The 15,422-nt window shown below is 42.1% G+C and overlaps 1 protein-coding gene across 6 annotated transcripts in view; it reads right to left on the minus strand.

Moving 5' to 3' along the window:
- LOC109892925 (double C2-like domain-containing protein beta) overlaps nt 1-15,422 on the minus strand; it is a 303,986-nt gene that overhangs the window by 112,711 nt on the left and 175,853 nt on the right. The gene's annotated exons all lie outside the window — the stretch shown is intronic.

Here is a 15,422-nt window from a genome sequence, read left to right on the forward strand (position 1 = left end):
TTCCTGTCTTGTCTATACTGTACTACTGAATGTAATTCTATGGTTCAGCCCCTCATGCTGGGTAACACTTGAGGGAGAGGCCCTTGAGTGTGGCAGGTGACTATCCCTAATACCTGATAACAGTAATCAGACACAGATACAGTGGAGTGGGACTGATCCTTCCGCAGCGGGAGACGCACCCCACATCACAGCACACCGTGCCTCTCTGAAAACAGTGTTTTTGGTACCAACCATCAAACCTCAGATCACAACTGTTACAAGCTGACCATACCGCCCGTGGTGTGTGCGCGAGCAGTGCAAAATAAATGTACACACACTTTATTCAATCATTTCATCCAAACTGTTTGCGCGCATCAACGAACATCGGTGTAGCCAGGCGCTAAAACAGAACTTCTATATTTTGACGCATGATGCACTGCAAGTCCCACCTCTCCCATCTCCTCATTGGTCTTTAGGAGCATATACCCATGTGGGTGATTGAAAGATGAACTGAGGTCCACGCTCCAGTCCAGTTGGTAGCGGTAAGGCACGTTAAAGTTGTTGCCAACTGCCATATAAAGTCCACAGAAGCTGAAGGACAGAATACTAGAAACAAACTAGGCTTCCCCTTTTATCTGTGGATTAATTGTCATGGTAGAGAACACACGATTTTGTGACTCAAAATTCAACAAAGATCCAGAAAAAAAAGGACATTGTGCATTTCAGGTAAAATAAGACAAATTAGCTTACAACAGCAAGCTAGATAGCTAAATGTCCTAGATAGCTATATGTTTCATGTGTTTTGACCTGCCCCAAAATGAATATAGTTGGTTCAGAGTTCGTATTGATACTTCACCCTGTGTCCTGATTGCTTTTGGTGTGGATTGACAAAATCAACATGCGCATGATGGCGGACACACGCGCTTGCCAGTTCTAGTCAGCATGTTAAAGGGATTAGGGTTTACAAGTGCTGTGATGATTGGAAATGAAGAGGGAGGGTGTGTGCTGCGGGAAGTAGGGGTGCTGAGGGCGGAGAAAAATACAGTAGGCTACATCATGTATCATGACCCAGTGGTTAAGGTCACAACATTAAATCGCATTTATAGTTTTGCATTGAGGAAGATTTTCTGCGACATGCAGCCCTGATGAACGAGCAGACAGTTCATGTTTGTGGTCTTGATGTAAAAGGATGTGATCAATAGGATTTGACAGGACGTTACAATTTATAATTGCATTTTTTTTTGGAAGAGCAGCGAGGGAAAATGTGTGAGGTACCGTGAATGTGAATCCAGGTGCTTTAACTCCATAAGCACACTGAGCACAATTTATGGGTCAGAGCTACTGAAAGTGGCCTACAGTGATTTGCGAAAGTATTCACCCCCCTTGGCATTTTTACTATTTTATCGCCTTACAACCTGGAATTAAAATAGATTTGGGGGGGATTTGTATCACTTGATTTACACAACATGCCTACTTTGAAGTTGCAAAATATGTTTGCTTGTGAAAAAAACAAGAAATAAGACAAAAAACTGAAAACTTGTGCATGCATAACTATTCACCCCCCAAAGTCAATACTTTGTAGAGACACCTTTTGCAGCAATTACAGCTGCAAGTCTCTTAGGGTATGTCTCTATAAGCTTGGCACATCTAGTCACTGGGATTTTTGCCCATTCTTCAAGGCAAAACTACTCCAGCTCCTTCAAGTTGGATGGGTTACCCTAATGTACAGCCACCTTTAAGTCATACCACAGATTCTCAATTGGATTGAGGTCTGGGCTTTGACTAGGCCATTCCAAGACATTTAAATGCTTCCCCTTAATTAACCACTCGAGTGTTGCTTTATCTTAGGGTCATTGTCCTGCTGGAAGTCTCAAATCTCTGGAAGACTGAAACCGGTTTCCCTCAATAATTTCCCAGTATTTAGCTCCATCCATAAATCCCTCAATTCTGACCAGTTTCCCAGTCCCTGCCGATGAAAAATATCCCCACCATATGATGCTGCCACCACCATGCTTCACTGTGGGGATGGTGTTTGGAGGATAAATAAGAGGAATACATTTGCACAGCTGATGGGAAATGATTGAGAATTTCATATGATCCACTGTATTTCAATGGGCCATTTTGCTACTTTCTAATTGTTCAAGTTAATACAGGAAAATGGCATGTCCCAATTGGAACCCTATATTGTGCTCTACTTTCACCCTATACACTGAGTGTACAATTAAGAACACCTTCCTAGGGTGGGCCTGGCTGCCAAGTGGGTGGACCTACAGTGCCTTGCAAAAGTATTCACCCCCCTTGGGATTTTTCCTATTTTGTGTTGGGTTTGCGCCAAATGTTCAATTTTAGTCTCATCTGACCAGAGTACCTTCTTCATATGTTTGGGGAGTCTGCCGCATGCCTTTTGGCGAACACCAAACATGTTTGCTTATTTATTTCTGGCCACTCTTCCGTAAAGCCCAGCTCTGTGGAGTGTACGGCTTAAACTGGTCCTATGGGGTTGGAGTTTTGCAGCTCCTTCAGGGTTATCTTGGGTCTCTTTGTTGGCTCTCTGATTAATGCCCTCCGCGCCTGGTCCGTGAGTTTTGGTGGGCGGCCCTCTCTTGGCAGGTTTGTTGTGGTGCCATATTTTTTCAAAAAAAAAAATGTTGATTTAAATGGTGCTCCGTGGGATGTTCAAAGTTTCTGATATTTTTTTATAACTCAACCTTGATCTGTACTTCTCTACAACTTTGTCCCTGACCTGTTTGGAGAGCTCCTTGGTCTTCATAGTGCTGCTTGCTTGGTGGTGCCCCTTGCTTAGTGGTGTTGCTGACTCTGGGGCCTTTCAGAACAGGTGTATATATACTGAGATCATGTGACAGATCATGTGACACATTTATTACTTTCCAAAGAGCAAGAAAAGTAGGAATATTCGTACGAAACTTCCTGAGAGATTGTCTAAATATGGCTACTCGCAAAAGAGTCTGGTTGGCTCCACCATCCCTGGCGTTGTTCTCAAAATGCACAACTTTCTCCCTGCCTATTAAGTGTTTTCGGTTTGGTGCTCTAAAATAGCAAAAGTCAATGTATTGTATAAGATTGTTTTTATTGTTATTTTTTTACTGGAACTAGCTTCCTAACTTTTATTAATTCATTTATCTTGTGCGGCAGGTAGCCTAGTGGTTAAAGCGTTGGGCCAGTAACCAAAAGATTGCTGGATCGAATCCCTGAGCTGACAAGATAAAAATCTGTCGTTCTGCCCCTGAACAAGGCAGTTAAACCCACTGTTGCCCGGTAGGCCGTCATTGTAAATAAGAATTTGTCCTTAACTGACTTGCCTAGTTAAATAAAGGTTCAATTAAAAATATTAAATCAAAATATTACTATGCGGCATTAAAAAGGTTAGATGCAAAGTAGATATAAATAATAAAAAAAGAAATATATGATATCAACCAGCAAGAGAAGAAATAATACTCATCCATAAAGAGCATTTTCTCAGCTACCATAGATACTAAAAAATCGAAGAGCAACACAGAAAATGTTCCATAGTCTTGTCATGGCTAAAACTCATAATATCGATTGCACAAATTCTTAGTGTGAGGTAAACTGCATCAACATCTGCTCTTCACTTGTGCCACATAAACACTCGTCCCCCACTGTGGTGTGTGAATGTGGACATTAGCATTTTACAAACTGGACCGATGGAGCTGTGACACACTTGCACGCCGTGAACAAACCACGCACTCAAAACACACACTAGCCAACATGTCCATGTAAACACAGAAACGCAAACACAAAACTATAATATCCGGGGCCCCACTGCCGACACCCCCAAATGGCAAATGGGTCCATTTTGTGGGGGGTAGCGGCGTTTCAATGGCCATTGTGGCGGAGGGAGGGAAAAGACTTGCTAGTATCCGTTGCTAGTAAAACGTTGCACAGGAGGTGCTCATAAACAAATACATGAACTCCATGGACAGAGTAAACAAATAATAGCTCTGTAATGTGGTTAGTCTGGACTCGGGCTAGTTATTGTTAGCCAGAGGGTGACCATGGTAGGAGAACACTGAACTCCTAAGTCAGTCATTATCAGATGACAGCTGGCAGATTAGAGTCCTAATAGGATTTTACTGTATGTCCCTGGCTGCTCAAATTACTCTCTCACCTGAGACTGCTCCCTGTAGCAGGGTTTCCCAAAATGTTTTGCTTCGTGACCCACCAATTGATGTATTTTCAGTCGCGAAAAACATGCAGTGAAAAAACATACAGGCTAAAGAATAAGTTAAAATAATAAAATCTTGGCCGTGGAGAGAATATTTTGTCTTTTTATAGCTAATTTCCAGCAATACTACACATTTTGTCGTGGAGCTTAATTAAAATGTTGCCATTTAAAGCAAAATGTTTCTGCAATTCTATACATTTTTTCCATGGGGCAGAGAGAAAATGATGCCGATTGTATCAAATGTCCTGCAATTCTTCTAATTTTGACATGGCTAATGCTGTGTTGCTACACAAAAAAAACATAAAAACAATGGGGGACTGATTGCCTCTGAAGTTCTCAAAGATTCAAGGCTATTATAAAAAAATATTGGTCCATTATCTTTTCTACACACATTCTATTTGGTTTTAGTTGTTTAAGTTTACACTGAAAGTGTTTTTCCATTACGAAAATGTATAAAAAATCACAAAATCACAAAAAATGTAATCCTGCGTCCCACCTGGAACTCTACCGTAAACCACAAGTGGCTCCCAACCCACAGTTTGGGAACCACTACCCTATTGTACTGGGCCCGGGAAGTGACATGGCTCTTTGTACACACTACTACATTGATTGAAAAGACTGAGTGCATATGGTGCATTATGAAGGCAGGGCTAAATTCTGAAGAGGCTTGGATAAGAACTTAAATGGTTTTGGCAAAGCGAATGAGATTTTGCCATGCCATCCCTTCCCCTTTCTCTCCATCACTGTCTCTTGCTTTCTCACCCTTCCTCTCTTGCTCTCCCATCCTTACTACCTTAGTTTGTATCTCCTTTTCTCTCAAACACCTTTTATTCTGTCCTCCATCCTTTCTTTATCTCAATTTCTCCTGCTGGCTCCTTTTTCTGCTCTCTGTATGTAATAACACTTGAAACAATGTAAGAAATAATACATTAATACAACTAATAACTGCATAGTTTCCAAAGGACCTGAAGTGAGGTGACCATCTCTGTCAGTGCCATCTTAAAGTCAAGACACTGGTCTATGTATTTGTGGTCACAAATCTTTGCAGCTGATTGACCCAGTGGGTGAATAAACTTGGTTTGAGCTTTTCCTAGTTGTCCGTTCGGTTCTAAATAAACAGAGTAAAAACAGTGGGGAAACGGAAAGGGGTGGTGGGTGGAGGGGATGTGTGTGATGCACTTATCATTTTCAATTAAATTCTAGGTTGAGTCAAAATGTTAACGCCCCCACCCCCCATATCTTAATGTACAGTTGAAGTCGGAAGTTTACATACACTTAGGTTGGAGTCATTAAAACTAATTTTTCAACCACTCCACAAATTTCTTGTTAAAGTAATTTTTCCAACAATTGTTTACAGACAGATTATTTAACTTATAATTAATTCACTGTATCACAATTCCAGTGGGTCAGAAGTTTACAAACACTAAGGTGACTGTGCCTTTAAACAGCTTGGAAAATTCTTGAAAATGATGTCATGGCTTTAGATGTTTCTGATAGGCTAATTGACATCATTTAAGTCAATTGGAGGTGTACCTGTGGATGTATTTCAAGGCCTACCTTCAAACTCAGTGCCTCTGCTTGACATCATGGGAAAATCAAAAGACCAGCCAAGACCTCAGAGAAAAAAAAATTGTAGACCTCCACCAGGCTGGTTCATCCTTGAGAACAATTTCCAAATGCTGAAGGTACCACGTTCAATGGTACAAACAAAAGTACGCAAGTATAAACAACATGGGACCACACAACCGTCATACCGCTCAGGAAGGAGATGCGTTCTGTCTCCTAGAGATGAACGTACTTTGTGCGAAAAGTGCAAATCAATCCCAGAACAACAGCAGAGGACTATGTGAAGATGCCGGAGGAAACAGGTACAAAAGTATCTATACCCACAGTAAAACGAGTCCTATATTGACATAACCTGAAAGGCCGCTCAGCAAGGAAGAAGCCACTGCTCCAAAACAGCCATAATTTGCAAATAAATTCATAAAAAAACCTACAATGTGATTTTCTGGATTTTTTTCCTAATTTTGTCTGTCATAGTTGAAGTGTACCTATGATGAAAATTACAGGCCTCTCTCATGTTTTTAAGTGGGAGAACTTGCACAATTTGTGGCTGACTAAATACTTTTTTGCCCCACTGTATATAGCGGCGATAGATCGAGAGGGAGGGATAGAGTAACAGAGAGAGATCTCCCTGGATGATTGGGTGCCTGGGGAGAAGGTTGCCACCATCAGGGGGGAGACAACACAAATATTAGATTGAGTCTCCCGAGATGCATCAGCCCAATTTAGGATGGATTGCAGTGCTGAAGTCACAAACAAGCGGCAGACACTTAAACCCCTCTTCCCATGCCAGAGAGATCTCACATAAGACACTGGTCTAAGCAAATCCTAGTCTATGGTTTTTCCTTTAATTTATTACTTTTTTACATCGATTCTTAGATGAACAGTTCAGTCTACATCTGTATGTTGATCTACTTCTTATCTGGCTATAACAATAAGCAAGTCTTGACGATCTTAATTTACCATCTCACCTCCCAATAACTTCCCCAGCTATGCCTTAAGGAGGAAATTGCATTAGTGTACAGCATGGCTCATCCATCATTTGCATAAATACTGTACAGTTCTGTAATGAACATTTCCATTCCCGGTCTTAACCCTATAGGGATATACTACCCTCCTTCCTTTGGCCTCTCACTCACTGCAATCCACATGGATAGCTTCAATAGCTACAAACACTAGCTAAATCATGCTGATGCTGTTCTACTGTGTTAATCTATTCTAAAATGTGTTCTCTTACGGGTCTTTCACAACTAATTGGTTTGGAGAGTTTTTTCCGAACTCTGGCATGTTTTCCCCCTCAGTTATGTTAGTTTGGACTGGTGTGAATACTATCTGCACACGGGAGCGCACTAAACAACACACCGTGGTTCGCCCCTAAATGTGTGGTCTCGGTCCGATTCCATTCCTACCATGGTGTGGTGCAGTCCTTACCAAACACAGGACAAGAACCAGAGACGTGCAGTATTATTGTAGGCCAACCAGTTTTGGTGATTTCTGGTATATCATCAAAATACATCAAATCACAATTTTTTGACTTATTCAACAGTTGTTACCTGATTATGTATAAAACAATTGTAAATTAATGTTGAAAGTTCAACTTATATTCGTAAAATGTAAGTTGAAAATGATGATGTTAGTGCTTCCTGTTGACAAGACATTTTGATAAATAGCCCAATATCTAAACACAGTTATAAATTGCATGAACATTATGCATACAGTTATATGATATATTGAAAACCTAAACATAAATGTACTCTCTACACAGTACTCTCTACACATACATGTGCGACAATAGCAATCATATTACTTGTATTTTCTTTTTTAAACTGCACATGGGTGGAATGTGCTGTTAAAACCGGAGATATTTTTACATCACTGGATAGAGGACAACCTGCTGAAAAGAGACAGCTACATTTCAAAATGCGCATTTTGATACGGGGGTCACCAAAACAGAAAGAGAAACGCTAACGTAAACTCACCGCACTCCGTACGAATGTGCGCAACCGCAACATTCCTACAAAGAAAACTAATGGGACTGTAGCGACTGTGTTGACTTCAAAATCTGGGGTGTGAACTACGTTTCTATTCAAGTGTTGATCGACATGGTAATGGCTCTATAGTATTGGAGAAAAGTTGAAAAAACTGACCCTCCGTTACATCGTGACGTGTCATGTCGTAACGTACAGCACGCATAAGCAACTATTTCTGTCTTACAATCTCTCTCCAAGAAATGGACAGTGACGGGGGTAAGGTGGGGATACCTAGTCATTTTTTTGCGTCATCATTGCATGCGATCCTCATTCTCAAAGCCGCTGTTTACTTCTAAGATCACTTTAGCACCGCCCTAAAAACACGATTCAAATTCGACACACACCTTCAAATAGGTATGTAATGACACATTATATAAACTCTTTATAGTGTATTATTTACATTTGAGAGGTGATAATGTGATAAGTGAGACAGATCGAGTGAAAAAAAGCAATTTTCCCACACAACATCTCTCCTTCTCACTATCACGCATTTGTTTCGCTTCCCCACCCACCATTTTTTTAAAGACCCGACGGAGCTCATTGCCTTGTTGAATTATGCAGAAACGGGCAGCGTGGGGGTCATGTAATTGATTCTGTTGGAAAGGGAAGAAATTGTGCTTTACAATCGTATTGACATTACAGTTGATCTGGAAGTATTACGTTTTTGGGGCATTAAAAATAAGGTTCATTGTACGGACCAAGGCAATGTACAAAAGTGAGTGAGTTTACGTTACACTGTTTTGTCAATCACTCATAAATGATCATGTTGAAATCAATTACGCACAAAGGGAGATCTAAGGTTGTACGTCCTGTAAAAACATTTACAATGCCCAGAAAACACACGGAATCTGGGAAAAATGTGTACATCAATTTCCGGAAGACAGCTACAGACAGAAGTGTTGCATTTTGAAGTGGGTCGCCAAATTGGTAAGTGTAATGCAACACATTTTTGTTAATCACTTCCACTGAAATAAATAGTAGGGGGGGGAGGGCAAACATTTGGGTGTAGCGCTGTTTAAACTAACACTATTCAAAGCCAACACGGAAATTTGGAATAACCTACACATGGTTGTTAGATGAGAACTTGTAGAAGGCTTTTATCTATAATTTAGAATGTCGGATGTTGATTTCGGAAGGCTGCCATCATGTAAAAGGGAACAAACTACTTTTTCTATAAGTTAACTTCAACAAATCACAACATGGCATAGAATATTAACAGTGACAAAGGTTGGATGTTATTTAAGTTTTAGTTTGACTGTCAAATCCGTATATTGGTGTGTGGCCTGCGACTTTTATAGAGTCATACTGATGCCGGTTCATAACAAAATCAATGGTACAAAACCAAATATACCAAATATATTGATCTATTCTAAGCAATCAATCTTATGTCATCGTGATGACTGTAAACCTTTATACTAAAATCAGCAATCTGGGGTAAAAAGGTGGTGTAATTCCACTCAATTTCATGGGGTGAAAATGCAACCTGGTAAGGTACAGTAGTAACAAACTGTCCACATTGGAGAAAATAGTTAATTTAAAAGTTTATTTGCTGAAATAATTCACCATGTAAATTTAAGATGATAATATATGTTGCCCACTCACAAACTATTCCAACAATGACCTCTACTTCTCACTCTTAACAATTTAGAGTAAAAAAATGCTCTCAAGCACAACTTAACAGGGCGCAGGCCTCAAATTTCCCTAATTTAACCGGGCAGTACACCTTCAATGCCCGCTTGTGTGACTGTAATGCTCCAAAAAAATAATCCATGCCTTGCGGCCAAAGTGGCCGTCGTGTCCTTGGGCTGAATATAATAATTATAATTACCTTCTCCCTGCGGCCAATCGCCGTGCTTAAGCATCTTTCACTCACATGGCTCTGGTCGCCTCCTTATCACAGGCCTGGCAGATCCAAAATACAAGTGAAGAAAGAGACATCGGGGATAGAACAGCGCGCGTCAATTCTGGGGTGCACATTGAAGATGTTAGAAGAACCGTCCAGACGTACTTTTCCTCAGCCAAATAGATGATTAACGAAAAGCAAGAGCACTTGCCTATGTCCTTCTACTATCCTCCATAGTATAACAGTTGACATATTCTATTGGTCAGCTTGTCGTTCTGTGCGAGGAATATCTTCCAAACAGACTTTGGGACAGAAAGTTGTGGGAGGATAGATCCCAAATTCATAGAACTATTGTACATGAAAAGAAAAGAAAAAAAGCAATGAGGCTGATGCAAGTAGCAAAGTGTTTAAGAGCGTTGGGCCAGTAAGCGAAAGGGTGCTGGTTCGAATCCCTGAGCTGACTAGGAGAAAAATCTGCTGACGTGCCCTTGAGCAAGGCACTTAACACTTAATTGTTCCTGTAAGTCGCTCTGGATAAGAGCATCTGCTAAATGTAAAAAAGAATCATCTACGATTAACTTAATGTTGACAAACTATTATTTCTTCACATTATAAGCGCATCAATGCACACAGCAGTAGGCTGCACATTTTCCAAAATGCAATTAGCGGGAAAAAATGTACTCAAAAGCACACTACAAAATGCTAGAGGTGTGATGTGACAGAAAGGAAAATCATTTTTTAAATGTTGAAAGAGCATGGGTTGCCAATATGACTAGGAGTGTGTCTTTGGCTGCTAGACAACTAAAGGAAGTTGATATGAGAAAAATTGCCTACTGGTTTCAATGGCGTTAATAAAAGAATTCCCTGAACATTCCTATGGTCGGAATTTGACTATACTACTTTGAAATAATGTCAAATGTATATTTTTTTAAATGTCCAGGTTTGAAAAAATAAAATAACTTAGTTAAATGGTATCAAAATGCTCAATGCCTTCGCTCAAATGTTAAGGTGGGTGATGTCGCAGTGAGCATCAGGCACTGGTCTTTTGTCTCCTATCTGAACAAATAGTGCCTCGAGTATTTTGACAAAATCAAGCCTTTAGACATTAATATTAATGATTGTACATTATATTTGTCAAACACGACTGGCATTTAGCATATTATATATAGCTATTTTCAGGTCTCTCCAGAGATGTTCAATCAGGTTCAAGTCTGGGCTGGGCAAGGGCATTCAGAGAGTCCCAAAACCACTCCTGCTTTGTCTTGTCTGTGTGCATAGGGTCATTGTCCTTTTGTAAGGTAAACCTTCACCCAAGATTGCGGTCCTGAGCGCTCTGGAGCAGGTTTTCATCAAGGATCTCTCTGTACTTTGCTTTGTTCATCTTTGCCTCGATCCTGACTAGTCTCTCAGTCCTTGCTGCTGAAAAACATCCCCACAGCATGATGCCGCCACCACGCTTCACCGTAAAGATGGTGCCAGGTTTCCTCCAGACGACAGGCCAAAGAGTTCAATCTTGGTTTCATCTAAATCAGAGAATCTGATCTCTCATGGTCTGAAAGTTTTTAGGTGCCTTTTGGCAAACTGCAAGTGGGCTGTCATGTGCCTTTTCCTGAGGAGTGGCTTCCGTCCGGCCTCTCTACCATAAAGGCCTGATTGGTGAAGTGCTACAGAGATGGTTGTCCTTCTGGAAGGTTCTACCATCTCCACAGAGGAACTCTGGAACTCTTTCAGAGTATACTTCGGGTTCTTGGTCACCTCCCTGATCAATAACCTTCTCCCCCGATTGCTCAGTTTGGCCAGGTGACCAGCTCTAGCAAGAGTCTTGGTGGTTCCAATCTGCTTCTATTTAAGAATGATGGAGGCCACTGTGTTCTTGGGGACCTTCAATGTTGCAGGTATTTTTTGATACCCTTCCCCAGATCTGTGCCTCGACACAATCCTGTCTCGGAGTTCTACGGATAATCCCTTCAATTGGAAAGGCACACACCTGTTTATATAAGTTCCCACAGTTGACAATGCATGTCAGAGCAAAAAGAATCCCTACAGTTGACCAATCATGGACGAAGGGGCGTACACGTCGGCTCCCAAACTTCGGCTGGCCTCGAGAAATGTATTTGTGAGCCAGCTGAAAAACCACTTAATGAAGTCCAAAACGTACTAAAACTTCCGAACTGTTTCGGCTGGGAAGCATGTTGGATGTCTTTAGACACAATACTGGAAGCGAGTTGCTCCCGAAACAGCGAGTTGCTCCCGTGTGCACATGCCAGATGATTCAATATAAGATTTTGACAGCATTGCAGAGGACTTTAATTATAGACAATAGTCAGTGCATGACTGCAGTTGCCTGTCTGTTACCTTGGCTTCCCAATTTGATGTTGGTTGTTCAAATCGAAATTGACCTATAATAAACTCAGCAAAAAAAGAAATGTCCCTTTTTCAGGACCCTGTCTTTCAAAGATAATTAGTAAAAATCCAAATAACTTCACAGATCTTCATTGTAAATGGTTTAAACACTGTTTCCCATGCTTGTTCAATGAACCATAAACAATTAATGAACATGTACCTGTGGAATGGTCTTTAAGACACTAACAGCTTACAGACGGAAGGCAATTAAGTAATTGTTAACTGTTAAGTCACAGTTATGAAAACTTAGGACACTAAAGAGGCCTTTCTAATGACTTTGAAAAATATCAAAAGAAAGATTCCCAGGGTCCCTGCTCATCTGTGTGAACGTGCCTTAGGCATGCTGCATGGAGGCATGAGGACTGCAGATGTGGCCAGGGTAATAAATTGCAATGTCCATACTGTGAGACGCCTAAGACACCGCTACAGGGAGACAGGACGGACAGCTGATCGGTACATCCGAACATCACACCTGCGGGACAGGTACAGGATGGCAACAACAACTGCCCGAGTTACACCAGGAACACACAATCCCTCCATCAGTGCTCAGACGGTCCGCAATAGGCTGAGAGAGGCTGGACAGAGGGCTTGTAGGCCTGTTGTAAGGCGGGTCCTCACCAGACATCACCGGCAACAACGTCGCCTACGGGCACAAACCCACCGTCGCTGGACCAGACAGGACTGGCAAAAAGTGCTCTTCACTGACGAGTTGCGGTTCATTTCACCAGGGGTGATGGTTGGATTCGCGTTTATCGTCAAAGGAATGAGCGTTACACCGAGGCCTGTACTCTGGAGCGGGATCGATTTGTAGGTGGCGGATCCGTCATGGTCTGGGGTTGAGTGTCACAGCATCATCGGACTGAGCTTGTTGTCATTGCAGGCAATCAACGCTGTGCATTACAGAGAAGACATCCTCCTCCCTTACGTGGTACCCTTCCTGCAGGCTCATCCTGACATGACCCTCCAGCATGACAACGCCACCAGCCATACTGCTCGTTCTGTGCGTGATTTCCTGCAAGACAGGAATGTCAGTGTTCTGCCATGGCCAGCGAAGAGCCCGGATCTCAATCCCATTGAGCACGTCTGCAACCTGATGGATTGGAGGGTGAGGGCTAGGGCCATTCTCCCCAGAAATGTCCGGGAACTTGCAGGTGCCTTGGTGGAAGAGTGGGGTAACATCTCACAGCAAGAACTGGCAAATCTGGTGCAATCCATGAGGAGGAGATGCACTGCAGTACTTAATGCAGCTGGTGGCTGGTGGCTGGTTACTTTTGATGTTGACCCCTCCTTTGTTCAGGGACACATTATTCCATTTCTGTTAGTCACATGTCTGAGGAACTTATTCAGTTTATGTCTCAGTTGTAGAATCTTATGTTCATAAAAACATTTACACAAACACAGTTGACAGTGAGAGGACGTTAAGTTTATAAGCAGTATGTCAAGGTGGTGAGACATTAGTTAAATATTGAAGTGAGAAAGCATCAAGGGCAACATCTTGCCAAAAGAAATGCACTTGCTGCATTTCAACTACCTCCTACCTTGATTATCTGAGGTAGTCAAGTTTCTTGTAAGACGTCTCGTATGAGTCCTTCATTGTGGGTTTCTGTGCCAATCACATGTTCCTGGAAATGTGTCTTTCTAATTGCCCTATTTGTACTGCACATATCACACAGCTTGATTACAATTAATTTGCTCCTTCATGTTGCTAATGTGTGCTTCCTTATGCTTCCTCAGTGAAACGGTGCCCAGGAGGATTGTGGCTAGAAAACGTCTGCTTCAACACAAGTGTTCTGGCCCAGTGCACTCGGGGTGAAGTAGTAACACAGGCTAATACATTTCTCCATTCTTTCCAAGACAGTCAGATGTAATTGTTCCGGGTTCGTACAGCAGCAGATGAGGTATATAATATTAGCAATAGCTTATAACCTCTATCCAACTGTTGGCCATAATGGAGCACTGATAGGTTTCTACCATTCTGTCCAAGACAGATTTAATGGTTCCAAATGAATACAGCATCAGACTAAAGCATATGATCTCAACCGCAATACCACATACCATACCAATACTACTGGTTGCCTATCTAGTCCATTGTCAAAGGTACTTGGAACTGGCATTGCTTTATAGTCTGTATCGAACCTACACTCACTATTGCACTTATAAATACAACTAGCCCTAGTTGTTTTCGCCATACTGTAAATGTACAAAATATTTTGTCCTCGACAATGTAAGCCATTATATAACAGTTGAAGAAGGGCTTAATTCCACGTGAAATCAGGGCTACTTTCAAGTTGAGTGCAACTTCATGTTCCTGTCTCCTCTCCATAAGAGAGCTTTGCGCTATCCGCAAGGGCATAGTTCAACATCTGTCAAAACTGGTCTAGTCCACCCACTCTGTGGCGTTGCCATTCCATCCCCCAATCCGGTGCAGGATTATAGGATAGGCAGGGCAGCCCTAAGACCTCTGCGTTCCAACAGAGCACTTCACTTTGCATGGATTAAACCTTTAGTGGACTGCCCTGCTGTCACACTAACCTGTATTCACTATAGTGTCGAAAAGGCCCATTGGCACCCATTGGAGAGAAATTGGAAGAAAATGAAAACTGATCTGGAGACCATTGCAAAATGCTGTAAGAGTGACATGCTTAGGTGACACTTACACATCACCCTGCACAGTCATCAACAGGGAAACTTCTGTTTAACGTTGTCAATGGTGATCAGTGCTCTTATAAGGGTTTTGCTATTAGAGCATGCCAGCAGTAGGTGCCACGACAACCACTCACTGTAAGACAGAAGAAATAAAGAAATGTACTTGTCAAATAAGGTGCATTGCCTTGGCCGGTGACAACAGTGGCCTGACTGAGGCAGATGCACACACGTCTCACACAACAGTAGCTCGCACGTTCGTGCACACACATATACTAATAACTCATACGTGTCACATGCAGACGCACACAGACACACACAACAGGAGCCTGCCAGCCTCGCTGTTTGGCCGGCTGCTCGCGTGTGGATGTAAACAGCCCTCTTGCCGAGACTCAACAGCACGCCCACAAATCCGACCGGAGCCCACTGCATATATACTGCCTGCTAATTTAAAGCTAGTCAGAGAAGGCATGAATCACCCAGCTGAGAAGCCTCGGCACAAAACTGGGATATGAGCCCAGCCTTTAATCATCACATGCATAATCACATCACAAAAAAACCTGTCCTTATGGTACAACGGGAGTCTATAGTGTAGGAGTGTATGAGTGTAATGTTGCAAGCAGGAAAGGGAAGCAACAGCCTTTCTGTGACAGCAACAGTTGGCTCTCAACAGTCAGAGAGTTAGCTACGCCACAGAGAGGAAGTCGCACAGACACACCGTCCCTCGGCAACCACAGGTACTATAGAAGGAAAAGGA

The sequence above is a fragment of the Oncorhynchus kisutch genome, linkage group LG6 (assembly GCF_002021735.2).
Source record: "Oncorhynchus kisutch isolate 150728-3 linkage group LG6, Okis_V2, whole genome shotgun sequence".
NCBI classification, from domain to species: domain Eukaryota; kingdom Metazoa; phylum Chordata; class Actinopteri; order Salmoniformes; family Salmonidae; genus Oncorhynchus; species Oncorhynchus kisutch.